The 22,349-nt window shown below is 33.0% G+C and overlaps 1 pseudogene; it reads right to left on the minus strand.

Moving 5' to 3' along the window:
- Window positions 1-11,311: 11,311 nt before the first annotated feature.
- On the minus strand, window positions 11,312-21,157 carry LOC149532012 (ankyrin repeat protein SKIP35-like; annotated as a pseudogene).
- Between the last annotated feature and the right edge of the window lie 1,192 nt (window positions 21,158-22,349).

Below are 22,349 nucleotides of genomic sequence, written 5' to 3' on the forward strand. Positions count from 1 at the left end.
TTTTCTATCATCAATGTTACCTCCCCAATCTACATCAATGTAGGCTCCCAGTTTAAACTTTTCACTCCTCTTGTAGTACAAACCAAAATCATCAATTCCTTTTAGGTGCCTTAGTATTCTCTTTACTACCATTAAGTGATTTTCTCTTGGATTTGTAGAAAATCTTGCCACGATTCCAATAGCTAATGTAATGTTTGGTCTACTATGTACAACATATTGTAGCTTTCCAATCATTGATCTATACAATGTCTAATTCACTTTAGTTGATTCATCATTCTTAGATAGCTTATGGCCTATTGCCATTGGTGTGCTAATGGTTTTGACTCTTCTAATCCAAATGTTTTGACTATCTCCTTGATGTATTTGGATTAGGTTACAAATATGCCATGCTTCAATTGATGTACTTGTAATCCAACAAAGAATTTGATTTCTCCAAACATTGGCATCTCAAATTCATATTTCATTTGATCAGCAAAATCTTTGCAAAGAGCATCTTTTCCTCCAAATATTATATCATCAACAAAGATTTTTCATATTAAAATGTCTTTACCTTTTTTAGCTTTGATATAAAAGTTATTATTGTCATCTATTCTCCCAAATCCTATCTTCACAAGATATTTGTGCAGTCTCTCATACCATGCTCTAGGTGCTTGCTTCAATCCATAAAGTGCTTTGTGTGGTTTGCAAACCATCTCCTTGTTCTTCTCATCTACAAATCCCTCTAGTTTTTCTATGTAGACTTCCTCTTCTAGTATACCAATTAGAAAAGTAGAATTCACATCCATTTGGTAGACTTTGAAACCATTGTATGCAACACATGCAAGTAATGTTCTTACTCCTTCCATTCTTGCAATAGGGGAAAATGTTTCTCCATAATCCAGTCCTTCTTCTTGTTCATAGCCTTTGCAAACTAGTTTGACTTTATTTATTTTTATCTCACCATTCTCATCAAGTTTGTTTCTAAATACCCATTTGGTACCAATCACATTCTTATCATCTAGTCTAGGAACTAGAGTCCATTTTTTTTTCTTCTCAATTTGATCTATGTCTTCTTCCATGGATTTATACCAGTCATCATCTTGTAGTGTTCTTTCACTATTTTAGGCTCAAACTTTCTTAATAGACATGATTCATTCTTGAGTCTATTCCTTGTCATTAGTCTAGCATCCTTATGACCAATGATTTAATCTATAGGGTGATGTCTTCTCACATACTTGGCTAATCTTGGTTTTGTCCTTCTTTCCATGTTTGATCCTTCAGCTTCAGAGTCATTTTGTTCTTCTTCATCTGGCACTTCATCATTCCTCTCATGTATACTATTTTTAGAATCAGAATATGCATTTTCTACATTTTGCAGCTCAACATTCACAAGATAAGACTCAACAAATACTAAAATTTGTTGTTGATTCCCAACTTGATTTGCAACATTTTCTTCTGTAGTCATTCCTTCATAGAAGTATACAAAGGGTCTATAATCCTCTGATTGTTTGGAATCATCAACTTGGACTTTTGCATGCTCATCAAAATTTACATTTGCACTCTCCACAATCTTATAGTGTTAGTGTTCAAACACTTATATGCTTTGCTTCTAGTGGAGTATCCAAGGAATATGCCTTCATCACTTTTTGCATCAAACTTGCCATTTCTAGTATCTTTAAGAATATAACATTTACAACCAAATACTTTGAAATATTTAACATAATGTGAATGACCATACCACAATTCAAAATGTGTTGTAATTGTACCTTTCTTGACTTGAACTCTATTCAGTGTGTAGACTACAGTACTTATAGGTTCTCTCTAGTACTTTAGTGCAACATTTTTCTCCATCATCAAGGTTCTAGCACAATCAATCACTGACCTATTCCTTCTTTTAGCAATACCATTCCATGATGAAGTTTTTGGTGCTGATGTTTTCCTTTTGATGCCTTTATCATTGTAGAATATCTCAAACTCTTTTGATGTGAACTCACCTCCTCTATCTAATCTTAGGCATTTTAGGTTCTGTCTTGTTTCCTTCTCAACTCTGGCCAAATACCACTTGAACATTTGAAATGCATCATATTTTTTCTTTAAAAACATAGCAATCGTCATCCTAGAATAATCATCTATAAATAGCATTATGTATTTATCTCTTATGTAACTTTGCACTTCTATTAGACCACATAAGTCTGTATGGAATAACTCTAGTACTTCTTTGGAAATGTATGTTTTTCTTTTAAAACTAGACTTATTCATTTTCACTAGTTGACATTTTTTACACATTTTTTTTTTAGGTTTCTTCAACTTGGGCAACCCTCTAACCTTCTTTTTCTTGCTGATTCTAATCAAATTATCAAAATTGAGATGACATAGTCTTTTATGCCACAACCACACATCATCAAGTCTAACAACAAGACATGTTGCATTTTCCATATCTAGGTAAAATAGATTACTCCTATTTTTTTCACCTTTTCCTATCAAATTTCCTTTAGTATCATAGATCTTGGTAGTTTTGTTTCCAAATTCAACTTTGCAACCTGCATTGCATAACTGTGATACACTCAACAAGTTGTAGTTCAATCCTTCAACATAGTATGCATTATCACATGAAATTTTCTCTGTGATTTTAATAGAGCCTTTTTCTTTGATTTGACATGGAGCATCATTACCAAATCTAACACTATTTCCATCATATTGAGTAAAGGTAATGACTTACTTTTGTCTCCTATCATTTGATGTGAGCATCCACTATCTATGATCCACTTGTTATTCTTGTTCACACAGGCAACCAAGGTTGTTGCTTCATCTTCATCTTTATTTGATTCATCCTTCATGGCCACATAGACTACTTCATCATCATTCTCATCAGAATCTTCTTCAACAATGTAGCATCTTTTTCCTTTCTCTTGTAGTCTTTGCTACCATCTTCTCTCTTGTTCTTGTACTCATTTCCTTCTTTGTAGTTCTTCTTTTGTGTACATCTTGTAGCAATATGACCTAATTCATTACAATTGAAACATATGATAGGGAGCTTACCTTTTAATTTACCTTTGCCTCTATGGAATCTCCTAGCCAGTAGTGCTTCTAACTATTTCACATCTTCCTCATCTACGCTGCTATCACTAGATGCATGTTTTCCTTTTCCTCTCTTTTTTCTTAATGTCTCCTCCTTAGTGTCTTTTATTGTCATCTTGGCCTTGAAAGAAGATTCAAGGTTCTTAGGTCTGTAGTTGTCAAAATTTGATAATTCAAATGTAGTAAGTCTTCCCACTATTCCTTCAAAGGTCAGTGTGTTTCCTTGTACACACCTCAGCTCTTGAATGGCTGAAAATCTAATAGCATAGATAGGGAGAAGAGTTCTTAAGTATTTTCTAATGATAGTTTCTTCTTCCAATTGACCACCTAGACTTCTTATTGCACTTACCACTTCTTTTATCCTTGCAACATATTGAGCAACATTTTCACCTTCCTCCATTTTCATGTCATCAAACTTTCCTCTTAGAATTTATCTTTTTTCTCTATAGACATTTTGAACTCTTGCATAGATATCTAATAGGGCTTTCCACATCTTGAATGTAGTGTCACAATATTTGATGTCATGATATTATGCATAACTAAGTGCAAAGGCAATCTCCAACATTGCTTGATTGTGCTCCTTCTTTTTATTCAAATCATCTATAGTAGAGGTCCTGCTAGACTTACATGGTCTATTCCAATTGAGGTTTGTGAATATTCACCTCTTGATCCAATGTGAAATTTCATTAGACTCTACCATGTAGAAAAGTTATCTTTGTTGAGCTTGGGAACTTCTCGTTTGGACATCTTGATCTTCCTCCTTCTAGTACCTTGAAACTAAATTAGTAGATGGCTTTGATACCAATTGTTAGAAATGCTTTAGAATAACTAAGAGTGGGGTGAATCAGTTATTCAAGCTCCAAATTTTCTATTCAAACTTTTTACTATAGTGAGCCCTTTCAACCATTCATTCATCCAAGCTTTAACTTTTCTAATCAGCAAGTTACTGTAAATCAACATGCAATCATAACACATAAGAAATCAACACATAACATAGTGATTTACATGGAAACCCAATTTGGGAAAAAGCACTCGTAACATGCTACTCAATTCTCATTCTTTTGAAGTGATGCCCTATGAAAGGCCTACCCTATAAAAGTCTTACAACACACTATTAAATGTGACCTTGTTAGAGGATTTGACCTTCCTATTAGAAGTGGGCCTAGTTAGAGGACTTTAGAACATTCACTAGGAATGCCACCCTATTAAAGGATTTTAAAATGGCTATTAAACCAACTTAAGTCCACAGGATTTTCATATCTAACACAATTTCTAGAGAGTATTAGAAAATATTTGACCTAACTACAACATACAACTTATCTTGCAGATCTCAGATCACTTCTCAGCTCTTACCATTGCCTTGCTTTCAATCTCTACGACTCTGACAACTTGCCCTCCTTTCAAGCTTAGTCTCCTTGAGTCTCCATGCTCAATGTACCAGTGCAATCATCTCTTCATGAACACTCATAGAAGTAGAGCCTCTATGCTCTTTCTTCTCCTAGATGTCTCCTTCTTGACACCCTTCTAACCACTTCAAAGTTTGGCACTTTAGTAGCAATAGTATCAGCTCAAAAATTGGTTTACATAGAATTATGTGCCACCAGCTCATCGTCCTTATTTTTCAACTCATTCACAAAATTCAAGGCAATCACTTTCTCAGCTCAGATTTTGAAAATCTTCATAATTTAAAATAATGTAGCATCTCAGCACTATTGAAATACTGGTGCTTGGCGGATACTATGTTACTCAACATCAACTATGTTTTTCTTGATTCTTGGCACCTAAAGATCACTTGACACCAGCTAAGATTTTCTGATGCTCGGCACTTGAACTTCACTTGACACTTGAAGATCACTCAGCACACACTAGAATTTTTTGTTACTTAGCTCCAATTGAGAATTTTCTCAACTTCAACTAACTTGCCCAGTACCCACTAATCATCTTTAGTTTAAGCTTCGCAGTCAACCTTGTTACAACTAATTCCTTCAATGTTTCTAAGTGTGACCAACCTCTGTATCTTTTAGTATGTTATTAATACATCATTTAACCATTTTCTTAACTAATCCTTGCACTTCATTACAACATCATAACTCAACCTTTCCCTTAGGTACTCTTGTTACATCTTGTTGATCAAATCCTCTTCATCAATCAACTAAGTGATAGTACTTGGATCTTATAAGAAAATGTCATTCCTACAAATAGAAAGTTTGACATCAATGACAAAAAAATGATTGAAAACATTCTTTTAACAACAATATTCTTTCTTTGCAACAATCTCCCTCTTCAATCTTCAACAATGAGCTTTTTCAATCAAATTTTGAACAATTTATAAATCATATTCAGTCTAGAAAATTGGGTGAAACAACTTGAACATGATTGATATTTTGTTTGATGGTTTGTTTGAATTTTACACCTGTACACAATAGAAATATTGTTTTGGCCTTCAAAACCAATTAGGGTCTATTAATCTAGGGTATTAATAGTAGGCCCTAGATTAATACAATATTAATCTAGGGTATTAATAGACCCTAGATTAATATTGTATTAATCTAGGGCCTATTATTGGATAGGATTCATTCTATGATTGGTAGTGAATAGATTGTCCTCTAAGAAAATGCATGCAACTATAACCCTGAATGCCCAAGTGAGAGGACTTATTAGCACCAATAGTTGGATAGCTTATCATTAGATTGATAACCTTCCTCTAAATTTTATTGAGTATAGCTCCCTGCGAAAGATATACAATGAATTAATTATGGATTATTTTTACCAAAAAGCATAAAAGGATTTCAAAAATCTACCTGTAAACACAAAGTAGATGTAGGAAAAAGAAAATAAATGGTAAATGACACAAAGTCCATTCACCCTAACGTGCTACAAAGGATAGAATTAAGAAAAACCTTTTCCATCTTCTTGAGAAAGTGTAGAAGCAAAGCAATGAAGATGTCTTTTGATTAGAATGTATACAAGAAAAAGTGGTAGTAAGAGCATATTTTAGAGAAAACTAAAGTGACACAAAGATCACAATTAGTGAAAAGAAGATCACTCAAACTCTAGGTTTTGATATACGATCAACTTCTAAGTCTCCCTTCCCTAAAGCATAAGATACAAAGACCTTATTATACATTTGCAATTAGAATCACTATTAAAGAAAGCTGAAGCACCTCCTCTATATTAAATAAACAAATCACAACTCTCCTATTTTCTAACACTCAGTTCAGAAGACAAAAAAGAAAAGAAAAGGGAAAAAAAATGCATGCTCTACTTCCCACAGTCTCAAAAAAGCTGGAATCAATCTAAAAATCATCCCCTCTTACTATAGCCCATATTTTGCAGTCTTAGGGAAAGGAAAAAGAATGGAACCCCTTTGGAATAAGAAAATCTTTAATAAATAGATCCCCCTATTTCAATTTCCCAATAGTTTTAAATAACTGATTCTTAGAGTAACTTCCTTGATACCTTTGGACTATCACCCTTTTGGATTCCATAACATGTATCTCTCTTTTATTTCTTGTCATCTATCAAGTTTCTAATTAGCCATATAATTCCTTAGTTTATATGACTCAAAAATTATTAAAACATGAAGCATTGTTTTATCCTATGAGTCTTTGAAAGGCATGTAAATTGACATTTGTGGATAAGGATTCTAAACTCCCCACTCTTGGTACTCTATTCAAAATAAAGTAATCAAATTATAAGTAATTTCCAAAAGGGCCTCTTTATAATTCATGATATATGGATGCCTACTATATGATATAAAAGTCATCTCTTAATGAGCTCGAAAGGACCTAGAGTGCCCTTGCCTATCCACCCCTTGTTGGTGCTATAGGTGTACATTATATCCACTTTTGTTAAACTTTTGAGAGAGGTTTCAGATGAGAATTCAAAAAAATAGGATGATTTGAGTGTATTGACCTCTATCACAAATTCTGGTGAGAACATAATATTTTCCAGCTTATGCTCATCTAAAGAAAGGTCGCTGATTTCTTCAACTGACCATTGAATGATGTTGGCTTTTGTCTTCTCATCAAACTAGAAACCTCTTGGAACCATCTAAAGTGAAGCCCATCCTTTCAATAGATCATCCTACTTGATGTCGATCTCTCCCACACATCCCCATAGGATTCTTCACTGGCATACTAGATCATTGATGGTAATGTTGTACTTTTTCCATGAACATTCAAATGATGATGAGATTTAAGCTCTCCTCCATCTTTGACTTTTCCAACAACAACATCATTCCTCCATCCACCAAGACTATGTCTCCATCTTCCACGTCATTTACAAAATCATCATAATTTACACTAACACAATTTTTAGAGCCTATTCCTCACTTTGTAGTCAAAGTGAATTCTCGACCTTTCACAAGTTTGATGGGCCTTGGTAAATCTCCACTTCTAACTTTAGGGCCCATGTAATGTTGAGGTCGAGAGGAACTGTGAGTATGTTCCCACTAGCATTAGCTAGCACACTCAATAGGGATAACCACCATCAAGAAGGACTTCAACACATCAAATTGTGTGATTCATTTTGACTTCACCTTCTTGTCTTGGAGAATAAGCTAGCTTAGGTATCCCATTAAATAGTTTACATAACCCATGGGCTACCTAATCTTTAACTTATTTGTAGCAGATTCTTTCGTTCTATTTTAATGGATTGAATTTTGAGCAAAATTGCTTTCAGGCTTTGCCACACATAGCTTATCATGCCATGTTCATCAAGCCAAGAGTGGAATTTCCTACCTTCACTCTACCTCATTGATCTATGTGTTTCTCACTAGGGATGTGAAGTTCAATAAAAGAAAGAGGAGTCACATCTTAAGTTAAGTTAAAATGCCCCATTATGATCGTGATTATTTTGACTCTTTAACAACTTAACTTATAGAAAAACTTGACCTTCATGGGGTACATATTATTAAGAAAATGGAAATATCCCCTAACAAATCCATAATTGAATCCAATGGTCATTAGGTTTTCTCTATTTGAGAGAAAAGTCAAGCTTCTTTATCAAGTCGACTATATGCATATTAGCATTCCATTAAACTATTTTAAAACATTTTCTACCATGACCATCATGATAATTTATGAATCACCTATAGCATGATTAGGTTTGGAATATTCATACAAATAACTGCCCACTTGGGTGTTGAATATTTTTCAAATGGACCACGTGTTTTTTCATTATATCTACATCAACTCGTGAAGTTATGGGCTAGAGCCGTCCATATTATCAATGGTCATTTTCTTATGCAATGAAGTATTTTATCTTTAAGATGTTGTACCATATCATATTTCATAAACTTTTTCAATCTAAAATACCTCATTCACCATGACCTTAATGCTAACAACCTATTTTAGAACCATTACTTCAAAGATGAACAAATATTTCAATCCCTTCTAGTTTAATTGAATCCCAATTTAGATTGGGCATATGAGTCTCATCTAGGCTACTTGAGACACTAAATATCTAAATCACATTTTAGAACTTTTAAAGGATCACGTTATAATGGTAACTAGAATCTGCACTTCTGATAACTATTCTTTGAACACATCTGCTATGCCACTTTGAATCAATGAGACTATAGAATCATTGAACCCATCTTTTATATTTTCATTCTTTGAACTAAGCTTTTGAATTTGTGGCCTAGCAGATTGCATATCTGAACTGGAAATGAATCACCAAATGTAAATCACTAAATTACATGTGACCCTCTCAGAATGACCATGAACCTACAAGACAATCTGCTTTAAACCATTTTGAACCATTGAACTATTGAACTGATTTGAACTGTCTTGAACCTATCACATCACATGAACTTTTCTAAACATAGAATAAGCCAAATTGAACTAAGAAGCCTATAGGATCATTTGAACCTGTTCCAATAAACTAAACCAATTTGAACCAAGTTCAAAGTACTTCAGAGAAGTTCAAAACTTGAAACTGAAAGCTTAAAATCTGCGTTCATATGTGTACTAACAATGATATATGGGATAAAATTAGAAGACCATAAAAAAATCATATTTAGTATGTTTAAAATAAATTTTTTTATGTGTATATGACCTACCCCTCATAATATAATAGTCTTGAATTTTATTTATTTCTCAATTTTAAATCACTTTGTGCCACATCAATCATATGGAAATAAAAATTACCTCATTAGGAAAATATATATCAAAGTTAATTCGATTTTCAAAGGGTCAATTGCAAGTCCAAATCATTTAAACTATAATATATCTCTCAAAAAAATCCTTTTGGAATTGAATAAATTATGCTTAATATAGATTTAGAATACTTACTTGAAGATGTCAATTTAAAACCAAATAAGTTAGACTTTGTATAACACTTTTACCTAGGAACTTCTTAGTGATAATTTGGAACTCTAAATTTGTAAAAAATTAGAGTCCCATTACTAGTCTTGTTAGATTCTTTTGTAAAATTGAACAAACTAAAAATAGGTGAAATCCCAGCTGCAAGGGTGGCTTCAACCTCAACATCTTTAATATCTGAGATGGACCCATCAGACATATCATTTACAATTTTCAAATGATATGAATAGCTTCCTCCTTCACATTGTTCAATATAATCTAAGTCATAGGATATGTCAAATTTCAACCATGAAATTCAAGTTTCAGCAAATGTTTTACTTTTTCTGAACTACATCCAAATTTTATGAGATTTAATATTAAATTTTTATTTATTTTTTATGATTAATAAGATGACCATTATAGTAACAATATTAGCTCAAAAAAATTGCAAGGATCCAAAATCCCCATTTTAACAACACCAAGCCCATCCTTGTGTGTTAGTAGTCTAATAGAAAACCTTCTTCAAATTATGTATAAAGACTTCCTATGTCACACCAAGAATACCAACTAGGAAAAGGTTGGTCTTCAATCTTTCAATACATATCCTCAGGCCCTATTTAGAAAATATTTCATAAAATCTAGATAGGACAATCAGTTCAATTTAAAACTATAGACAAGATACCTATCACAACCTAGAAAAGATTATTATAAATTATATATGACTCAGGATAAGATTATCGCCCAAAAAATTGGCATTGCAAAAGTGCACAAATTTTTTGTATGTGAGCAACTATCATGCTAAATTCATAAAATTGATTCCCAAAGTAAAATTACCTATGATGTCCAAGGCAGATTCTCTATCATGAATGATTTGATACCCATAATAGAATACCTCTGTTAGAAAACAATCACATGCAAGAGTAAGAACAAACTTCATCAATAGAACTTGTAGAGAAAAAAAGTTACTAAGTTAGACTCTAAAAAGGCAAGAAAATCATCCTTTCTACAGCACCAAATTTCTCCTAGTAAGTTGAAAATATGATGTAGGAGCATCTTGGGTTGATGTGTTATCCTACTCATTTGTTTTCATTCTACTAGTTGTTGCCAAGTTTTAGACATTTTTGAGTTGCAGCAATTGCCAAGTGCCAGTAATTTTGTAGTTTAAGCCAAGTTGAGGTTATCCCACATCATGTTAACATGTGGTTTAGCATGTTATCCCATCTTGCCATTGTAGTGTGTGCTAAGTTCCACAATGTTTGCCAAGCTATTCTTCATGTGTCGAGCTATCCTTCATGTGTTGAGTTACCTAGTGTATGCCGAGTGACTCTTCAAGTGTTGAGTTGTCTTTTTTTATGTTGAGAGTCAACATTTTAGACATGTTTTTTGCATTATTGGTGTGAGCTTACTTGTGGGATTGATTTTGATTGCATCATTTATGATGAGATCTTTTCTTGGAATGTGTCTAGACCGTTGTTGGGTCAGCCTTGCTATAATGTAATGTTTTAGAATAAATTTTAAGCTATTTTTGGCAAGTATAAATAGATTATTTAGGCTTAGAGTTAGGAATTTTTTTGGGAGAGATTGGTAGATCAATTGGGAGCAATATTGAAAAGTGCAAATTTGAAGCTAGATATTACATCTTGAATGTGTTATGTATCTTCCAATAACCTAGAAAGCCTTATAGTTGGCCATGTATGCTAATCATTTGCTGAATCAATAAAAGTATCTTAGATCTTGAATATATTATGTATCTTGATATAACCCAGAAGACCTTACAGTTGGGCATGTATGCTAATCATTTGTTGAATCAATAAAAGTATCTTGCTCTCTCTCTCTCTCTCTCTCTCTCTCTCTCTCTCTCTCTCTCTCTCTCTCTCTCTCTCTCTCTCTCTCTCTCTCTCTCTCTCTCTCTATGGTGATGTTCTCTTTGTGTGCTTGCTTTCATTGTGTTAACTTTGCAAGGTTTGCCCCCTCAACCACTATGACAAAACTCCTATAGCATCAAAGCATTCTTTGTACAATGATACATATATATAGTCACCTATACCTGATTAGGAAGATCATGCATATAAAGAGTAGGAAAGCCTTGCAAGATAATTCTTATCGCACTTAAGTAGTGATTCTATCTAAATAATTGACCCCACAAAAATTCTTCCTATTACCAATTTTCTAGCAAGAAAGTTTGTAATTATGATTGTTGGTCTGATTTTTCATAATATAGAAAAAGGTCTAAAATTTTGGTGAAAATTTAGTTAGGTCATTTTATTTTTTATATTAGGGTTTCATTCCTCATAAAATTCATAATTTTAGGTTACCCTAGTCATGCCTTGATTCATGTGTTGTTGAATTATATTACATTCTCAAGGTTTGTCTCTCAACACAGCCATTAAAATACCCTAAGTGTGAAAAATCCTAGATCTCCCTTCAAATTTTTGAAAAGATTTATACAGAACTTAAATTTTTCCCTTTATGGTCTTACGGTGTAGGGTTTCACATAAGAGCAAAATACCTTCTTCCTCATGTTTTCGTGTTTGCATTTTATAATGTAGCATAAGAGCGTAAAGAAGTTTTGTTTTACGGGCATACACTTTTTTCTTTCATAATAGTAGAATAGTTAATTCAGAGTCTCCCTGATCATACATTTGGTCTTTGAGAGAAGAAACGTAAAGGCTTTTTATGCTTTGAAAGTGGTTTTATAGCTTTATGATGAATAGTTGAGTGGGTGAGCGAAAGAGGCTTGAAGAGGTATCCCAGTCATATGATAAAGTGTTAAGTGTGTGATCATAAAAGGTTTCAAAGGATATGTGTCATGCCACTTTATGGGAATATGAGTAAGCAATTGAGAAAAGGGACAGAAAGGTGTTGAGTTGAGATCTATGCATCTATGTTCTAATGATTGGCATAAGAGCTTAATACCCTAGCATGGCGTAAAGGAATGGTTTGTAAGAATGCACAAAATGTTTTATGATTCTGTGGGTAAAAGGAATTTGTAAGAGCGAAGGTGAGATTCGGTTGTGTTTATGTGCATATGTTCTTTGAGCTCATAGACAACCATAAAGCCAGATTATAATAGTGATCATTTAAAGTGGGACCTATTGAGTTGTCAGATGGGCCCTGTTGCAAGTGAATCAAATGGTGACATGTCATGAACATCAGATGGACCCAACCTATGTGGTAGAAAACTTAAGTTCTTAATTCTGCAAGTGCTAAAAATCAATGGCGATGTTATTTTCTATTTTTCTAAGATTAAATCTGAGTTGTTGATAAGTAAAAAGGGAAGTTTTATCATTATGCCTTTATGCTTGCAAGGTAAGCATATGAACAAAGAGATATTTCATCCTTTCTCCATGGTTATGAGTTAAGTTTATGTGTATAAGTTTAAAAGGAAAAGTGAAGGAATAAATACAAGGCTTTACACTTATACGAGAAAGGAAAAATGTAAGAGCAGGATGCCATCTATAAAAGCTTTTTGGTGTTACGAGGATAAGGTAACTCATGCAAACATAAAGGAGGAATAAAGAAAAGATAAGAAGCATTACGGTGCCACAAGTAAAGTGTTAAGTGTATGACTGGAAGATGGGTGTATAAAGAGTTACGATGTCCCGAGTAATGAAGTGAGCGGAGCAAGGTAAAGGAATTTTTCAAGGTTTCTACTAATACGTGTGCATGTGAGCATAAAATGTAAAGAGAAGGTTGCAGCAAGGGTTTTATGCTCATACAAGGAATGTTTGATGCATAAGAGCGAAGGTGTTAGTTGTGAGGGCTAGAGATTCTATGGTGTAAGGGGTCACGTAAAGGCATAAAGGAAATTCCAATGTAGTGTTTAAAAGTGCCCTAACACTTCTATTCTTGGAATGTTCTGAAGCATCACCAAAGGAGTGTAAAGGCTTGCCAAAGGTGTTTTTGGGGTCACAAAGATTTAAAGACCTTGACCCAACATAAGAGTGAAAGACTAGAGTTTGAAAAGAAAGCTATTGAAGTGTCTTGCCAGTTCAGAAAAAGGACAAAATCACCATAGCCAAGTAAAATAAAACATTGAAATCAAGGGTTAGGAAGCCCAACAAGCATGTTGAAGATTGGTTGAAACTTCTCCCAGTGTCGTTGAATGATATCTCAGTGAATGACCACAACTTTAGAGACCCTTATTTCTTGGTTAGGGATGCACAATGCCCTAGAATTGATGGTTTCAACTTGTTTTTATATTTTTACAAGAACAGAATAGAAAATGTGCTAGTCTATAACCCATGGAATAGAAATATGGAAAAGCTAATATTTCCAGAAGTATTTTTTGATGTGGACCTATTGAAAGCATTGATAAATTCCTACAATCCAATCACCAAAACATTTTAAAGACATAATGGGATCTTTTTGTGCACACTAGATAGAACTTCTTTTATAGAAGCTTTTGGACTAGAAGGACAGATGGATGTACCTAATGATCTTGAAGATTTGTAGAGGAAATTTGGGAGAAATAAGACCTATTTTGTGAACAATTTCATGCTGCCCCACATCCTTTATAATGTAAAAAAGGCAGGGATGATTCCAAGGAAAGTGGGTGATTTTTTTCCCTTAAGTAGATTCAAGAATTATTTCAAGAACATAGTATATGGGCTTCACAAAGCTCTAGGAAGTAATGGTGTAGAGGATTATGTCCATGTTTCCCTATTCTTGATGGCATGTGATATACATAACACCTTCCACCATAAGGAGTATGACTGTGTAGCCTTTATCATGGACAACACACTCAATTAGCTTGTTAGTGGAAAGAAGGGAGAAATGAAGAATTTCAAATTCCACCATTACTCACTGTTGATGCACCTTATCCTATATCACAACATTGGTTACATCATCCTGGACTTCATTGATCAAACCTCTAATGAATTTGATGAGTTACCTATGCAACTATGGAATTGAATTTGGGATAAAAACTTTCATTATTCAAATGCACTTGTGTTTTTTAATTTATTCAATTTTTTGATCATGAGGCAATTAGACCATACTTTCTTTAGGGCACCAAATGTTTTGAAGACTTTTCTTAAGCACTCATTTTTAGATGAGAAAACCAAATTAGATCATAAAAGGGGAAGCATCTTTTTATTCAAAGAATGCACATTAATGAGAGTCTATGCATGCCCACAACCTCCTCACCTTCTACCTAAATATTTAGCCCCTAGATAGGCCATTATTGAATTCCTTTTGTAATTTTTATTGATGAATAAAGAAATGATCCCTCCTTCTCTGCACAAGCCTAATTTTGTATGTAGAACCTTTAAAGTGGGAGATTTTGAGATAGGAAAGAATGCATAAGAGGAGTTGAGTGAATACCTAGGCTAGTACAAATTTGCTACTGGGCCTTACAGGATGTATGATCCTAACAACTACATTACCAATGAGGTCAAGGCCATTAGGGGATACATCCTGCCTCCAAGCAAGCCAATCCCTATAGAGGACTTAATTTCCAACATAGTAGCAATAGGGGAGGCTGATGAGCTATAAGGAAATATGAAGAGATAAGGAAAGTAGAGGAGGCTTTGAAGAGGACCATCCTTGATTTTAAGGGTTTTTATATAGAGGTTCCATATCCTAGTAACCTAAGAAAAATGGTGGATAATTTTTATTATATCATGTCACAAATGCCACATGAGCCAGAGGGAGAGGAAGCTACTATAAACAAAGAATCCCCTAAGCCAGATGTGTAGTTGGAGATTGAATTAGAAGAGGATCAACCATCAACTTCAGCTTGGGTGCCAAAAGGAAACAAAAGGCAAAAGACAATGCACATCTTGGAAAGGGTGGTAAGTAGAGCTTTACAAGTGATGCCAAGAAATAGTAAGTATTTTGCTGATACTAGGAAAAAATATTTACATCAAAGGGCTATAGAGGCAGGAAAAGCCTCTTTTGATCTCCAGATTGTAGCATCAAGATTGGATGACAGGCTCATTCAATCTAAAAAGTTCATGGAAGATGTTGATTTCATTAAATCATCAGAGTTTAAAAGTTTTCTATACAAAAAAAAAAAATGAGCTCACATTGAGTCTCATGCTAGGAGAGGATCCAGAGAATAACAAAGAATTAGTTGAAAAACTATTAGCCTCTAACCCTGAGAGTGAGATAATGGCCCCTACAGAAGCTAAGGAGTTGGTACATAGGAGTGGCATGATTCTAATACCACATTGGGATATTGAGAAGGCTTTTGTTCTTAATCAAATGAGGAGACAAGAAAAAGTCATCAGTTATGAAGCTACTAGTAGTGAAGGATTAAAGAGAGGGTTAGGATTTAACATAGACATGAAAACCCTAGTAATGTGGAGTGTGTCCCCTGACACCAAAAAGCCCAGAATGATGGATATATAAGAAACTACATAGAACAACATGATTGTGTGGATATTAGAGAACACTACTAGGAAAGAAATCTCTAGCTTGGTCAAACACTTTGCTCTAATGAATGAGGTAAAGGTGGATGAAATTGAGGATAAGCTAGTTGTATTGTACAATGAGTGTCTTGACATTAAAAAATTGTATAAAGAAGAGCTCAAAATGAGCCATGTACAAAAATAGAGAATAAAAGAGTTGGAGGGGGAAATTCAAAGTCTAGAAGAAAAAATAATATCCCTCAAGGAACAACTCAAGGTAGCAGCTGAGGTAGTAAATTCACCTAAGCAAGTGGAAGAAGAAAGGCACGCTATAGAGGTAGAGGCCCAAATAGAGGAGATACCTATAGGGGTAACAGTGACAATACCTATAGTAAATGTTGAAAAAGAGACTCCTAAATCTAACAATGTAAATAATAAAAGTGTTATGATGAATGTGTTAAGGCATAGAATAAGCACTTTGAAAATAATATCTCGAGATGCTTATAATGCATTCATAAATCTACAATCTAAAAAGCTAGTAAACAAGGATGCAATTGGATGGCTTGAGCCAATTTTTCAACAATGGGGACCATATATGCAATTCTTGACAGATTGATACCCTTATTAGCCAAAAATTTAGATCTCCCAAATAAAGTTATTGCTTTAAAGCAGGGTATGGAAAAGGTGAAAGAGAAATTGCAATTTTCCACAGGGAAACTAGTAGCCTTACAAAATAAAATGAAAGTATTAACAAGTGGTTTTCATTCTTTAATTCGTTTTGTTCTTGATTGTGATAGCAAAGTAAAGGATTTCAATGAACGATCTAGTTCTTTTGACCATATTGTAGACTTTCCATAGGTGGCATCCATTTTCCAAGATGATATTGATGAGTGTATTTTCAATGAACTTATTGACACCCTATTCAAGATTGAAACTGAAATGAATAGGTTTACTATAGAGGGAAAGGTGATTACTAATGCCAGATGGTAGAAATCTGTTGGTGAGTTAACAACAACCAAGACTTGTGAGTGGCCCACCAAAAGAGAAGTTATTGTCTAGGAAGAAATTGCATAAATCAAAGCCTTACCAATAGGAAGTAGTTAGAGAAAAAGATAAAATTGAAGATTTTATGCTCTAGCTATCATTTGTAACTGTTTTTCTTTGTTTCCTTTTGAAAAAAGTTATCCAGATATTTTTGAAAAAGTTTTTATACTCATTGTTGTAAAAGGACACCTTCCAATCACAATTTCCCTTTGCTTGTTGCAACTCTTGTTATATAAATGAGTTTTCCAGGCATTATGATGGTCTAAAAGTTTTGTATGTTTTCAGTTTTCAAGAAAGTACATTCGGTCTAGTCATATGTAGTTGTTTTGAGTTTATTTTCAGTCATGTACTTTTCTGATGACAAATAGAAATGCAAAATCAATATTATTATTTGAGTTCTTTACTGAGTTTCCATTGGTTATTGTATTAGTCAGCAAAAAGGATAATACAAAGGGGTATTTACACCAAATCTATGTCACCATTTTCTATCTACTTTTCAAGATTTTATTAGTTTTGAGATCATTTGAATAATTTTTATTTGATTGAATGCATTTTGGATGGGGTGTATATTTGTTATATTGTTGCTTTTAATTCAATGGATTATGTAAATGCTTCAATAAATCAGTAGAATTCATGAGTTTATGAAGAGGATATCATGTAAGAATGGAGATAGGTGATTATAGTTGATAGATTCAATTACAAGTTAATTGAACATGGTCTCCTACCAATAAGTGACTCTTTGTGCTTAATGTATAAGGTACTAGTCATATAAATTAGAGATGATTGAGAGTAAATTATGCCTCTCCATATTAAAACTATTATAAATTCCAAATCATTCGTATACCATTTTTTTCAAGGTTATAATGATGGTCACCACTTGTTTACATTTAGTTTTCTAAGTCATAGGTAGCTACTATTCCCAGAAACACTTGTAAACTCTAGGAGAATTAGGACCAGATCTACTGATAGGGGATGCATATGGACTTGAAAGCATTAAAGAAATTGGTAAACTATGTATGTGCATGAGGATAAAAGTTGAAAATTAGAATGAAACTAAGATAGTTGTAATACATTAGTTTGAATTAGAATCATCCCTAGGTATACCCACCTTGGTTTAGTAGAGCCTAAAGAGTAGGAAATCATCCTTGGTTTCATTGAATTTGGGTCTAGATGATCTACTTGTGTAATTGATTATAGGAATTGGCTAGTCTTTAGATTATTTGAGCATTATCATTCTGGTATTGAGCATTTTGTTTCTCAATAGTTCTAAACACCAATAATGATGTTACTACTTCATCCTCTAATTTTACAATGTTGTTTGCAACCTAGTATAATTTGAGGATTATTAAGAAAATCTACTTGCAAAAGGAAAGCTACACCCTTCAAGGAACCACCGCTGCACTCTCATCATCCTTAATAATCTTTACACTCAATGTTGATATGATATTATGAGGCACATGTGGCAATAGATAAGTGGCTATTTCTACTTGACTACTTAGCACTATTGCTCTGAAACAAAGAAAGAGCTCCATTATTTGCAACACCTCTCTACAAACAATTTCACAATTGGCATGTCTCCCCTTTCTACAACTCTCATGAGTGGCCCTAAAAATGCAACTACATTCCCCTCCTCCACAAGGCATTCCATGATGCTAATTTTCATATAGTAAGAAGAAAATACAAGTGCAAAATCCACATCCACATCAAAACTATTTTTTTGGGAAATCAACAAGCTTTAATTTGTAAAATCTATTGAATTTTGAAGAGAGTAAAATGAAAAATATAGTTAAGGATTAGGGAGAAAAAATAATTTAAAGTTATAATTAAGAAAAATAAAACTTGGAAAGGTCATGGCAACATGACATTCTTGTTCTAGATGAGACATCTAATTTGACAATTTAGAGAATTATTTAATACTAAAGAGTAAGATTATAAAAAATAGGGTTCAAGTAAAAATTTTTGCATCTAATTGTTGAAATTTGAATTACTATATGGCATGGAAGAAATGACACAAGATAAAAAAATAAAAAATAAAAGAAAAAGGAAAACAACATTATTGGACATGCCAATGTTAGTCATCAATAAATAGAGTAGCTTGATTAATAGGGATCTAAATTTAGAATTATCTAAGAACCAATAAAAACCCAAAAGAAAGAAAAGCTAACCAAATACTATTTACTTGCTTTTCAAGGATCCATATTTGATTTCACAAGCAAGATGTAACAAAGGAAATGAACATCTTACATCTAAAAACATATTGTCTAAACATGTAAACTTTAGGTAGAGAAGGAAGAGTAACTTACACGTAGAAGAATTCATACAAGTGAATGCTTCCAAACCTTGCATCTTAAAGTAAGCACTAATTGACACTATCATATCCTCCTTCTACAAGTGTTCTAAACAATCCTTGCATTTTACTTGTAGCAATTCTAGATGCCCAACCTGGATCAATTATACTGGAAAATAGAATGAGGGGAAATCAGCAGCATCAAAGACCTCTATGAAGCCTTTCCTATTAACTAGTATGACATAAGATCCAATTTTTTTTTGAAATTTGATAGTTGTAGTTGAATCTCAATAGTTGAATTGTGTGTTAATGTGTCAACATTTCCTTGACTATGAGAATGAGAACTAATGCACTTGATTTAGTAAATATATGTATCTTTGCAGTAGCCTTATCCCTAAGTACCTCATTACCATTACACTCACAAAGGCACACTTGAAACCTATCAAAGTAGTTTCAAAATTACATTATTTTGAGTATCATCATGTCATCCACATCCATCAAAACTAATAAACTAAAATATTTATTCTAATTGAAATGATATAAATACCACACTAATTTTGTACACTTGCATAATGCTTCCTAATAGTTTTATGTTTGTAAATAATTAGGTAAGGCTATATGTTTTCCATAATCTAAAGTAATTATTTTACTATTTTTGTATTTGATTGTGTGTGTTTTACTCTTGAATTGAGGTTTTTGATCACACTCTTTGATGCATCATCAAAATCATGGAAAGCTCAAGAGTAATATAGTTTGTACTAAAATATTGATGCAAGCAAAAAGAACACATTTGAATCTACAAACAACATTAAAAAAACAAGAGTTTTTTAAATAGTATTATTTCATTCAAGAACCCTTGCCAAGGTTTAGTTTGTTTAAACTATATTTTTTAAACTATAAATTTTCAAACCACCATCTTGTTTTTAAGGTATTTAATAGTTTTGAAGTAGAATTTTCCCAATTGTCTACTGAGATGGACAATAAAAGACACACTTGGAGTATAAAACCAAGAAACATAAGACATTCAAGAAACGATGAATCTTCCCCATGAAGTAATAGCTAAAAATGTTTAGGAAGAAGATTCTCAAGGACCACTACAAAGATGCACAATAGGATAAAGGGTGTATAAGAGGAAATTTCCAATGGCCCATAAAAATGTGATTTTAATAACAATGTGGTGGCAAGAAAGAATTTTGAATGTAGAGGAAAGGAAAAAGATTGTAGCTAAGTATGATATCCTTGATTCCTTAATTTTACACACAAGAGGTCACATGAATGCTACATAGTGATAGGAAAAAATACAGTCTTATCTTGATAACTTGAAGTAGCTTATCTTTTTGGCAAGAGACTATGAGGAATTGAGATTTCAAGCATGCTTTTAAGACACTTAGGGAAATTTTGTTACCAAATAATAGGTCCATATGGTTTAAAATTCTTTTACAGATTCCCTAGAGATATTAGAACGCATCCTTGTGATATAGATACTACAACTACTATAGGAAAGTAGAAACTCTAATTTTTTATGGAACTATTTTACTAAGAAGAATCTTCTAAATTTTCCAAAGCTGTTCTAGTTGATCAGCCAAAAATAGTTTCCAATTTTCTCAATAGAATTTCTTGAGTAAATTTCAAGAGACCTTCAAGGGGCCACAAAATTATACTCACTAAAGAAGTGTGTCAGGATTGAAAATTTGTATCTATGGGATCATCAAACATAAAAATATTCTAATAATCACTTCACATAATTAGTAGACAAAATCTAAGAAATCCCAATAAGACTAATGGACAATACATGAGAATAGGGAAATATGCAAATTAAAAATCTAGATAAAGCCCATGTAACAACAATAAATTTGAATTAGTTGAAATAAAAAACCTTCAGCATACCTTTGGGCCGTAAGAGTCACTATATCAACCAAGTTCATCATACTACTCTGTCAAGTTGAAACAAATGAAGCAAGGAACAATGTTCTAAGAGCTACATGAGTAAAATCATGAGCCCCACTTCTAATAAGTTTCTTGTTCAAATTTGTAACATTTACAAGCTCCTATTCAATGCTTAAAAACTAGATTGAATCCAAAGTGATACACTAGGCATCATCCACTGACATCACCTAAATTCTCCTTTTTTTTGTCTTTATAGTTATCCTTGAAAATATACATCAATTGATAGTAAATTAGAATCTTCCTTTAAAAAAACCCCAACACTTTTAGTGCCAAATCAAAACAATTTTACAAGAAAACTCCCAACATCACATTGGATGCAAACTCCCAACATCACATTGGATGCAAACTCCCAACATCACATCAAATGCAAACTCCCCACATTAATCCTGGATGGGGAGGCTATGTTGGACAGCTACTAGATGCTTCTATATTATCTAGAAAAGAGTGTTAGTGCATGAAATAATAGTAAATCATTTTCAATCAAATGTGTGACAACACCAAACAAATAGACCTTTAAAATAAGCATAAAAATAATTTCATGAAAGCCTATTTTTAGATACCTTTAATCTCTTCAAGCACAAAATATTGCACCTCTCTACTTCCCCTAGTTGTCATTCCCCCATTCTAATAAATTTATTAATAGAAAGAGGAGGGAGTGTCATGATGACATCAATTTCAAAGGTTGTGGTAGCCACTCATTCTTTAACTTCCAAAAGTGGAACTATAATATTGGACTTATAAATTTCACTCATGTTTTCATTCTCTCCAAATGATGGTTGTAAAGCTTCTACCAATTTAGGAATCTCACTAATAGTTTCCTTTGAATTTACTACAATGTCTTTCATTTTAGCTACTATAACTTTTATAGAAAACATTTTCTCATCTACACTTGCTAAACTCTACTGAACTAGGTCATTTTTAATGCTAGTCACAACTAGTAAATCATTAGTTAATTCTGGTGAATCATCATTGTTGGTTTCTATAGCTAAATAAATTTTTCCATAGATCATGTCACCATTGTTGAAGGTTGAAATCATTTTTCTTGTTTCTAATTTTGTAATTGGAACTGCAAGATTGAATTTAAAACTAGCAAACATACCTTGGTGTATATGTGTGTGTATATATGTATATAGTCACATCTCTTTGAAATATCAATTGCACACCAATATTTTTATAGTTTTTTACCAAACCCTTGTGCATTTCATGCAAGCATGATATTTTAAAAATCACATTTTATTAAACCATTTTGTCAAAATTTATCTTATTAATGCTTCCACATTTTGCATACATGTATATCAGGGAAACTAAAACTACAATAGCTAATGAAATTAACCTCTCCTTTACACTTTGGTAAAT

This window comes from Cupressus sempervirens, chromosome 11, assembly GCF_028749045.1.
Source record: "Cupressus sempervirens isolate cs-2001-9-10 chromosome 11, ASM2874904v1, whole genome shotgun sequence".
Classification (NCBI taxonomy): Eukaryota; Viridiplantae; Streptophyta; class Pinopsida; order Cupressales; family Cupressaceae; genus Cupressus; species Cupressus sempervirens.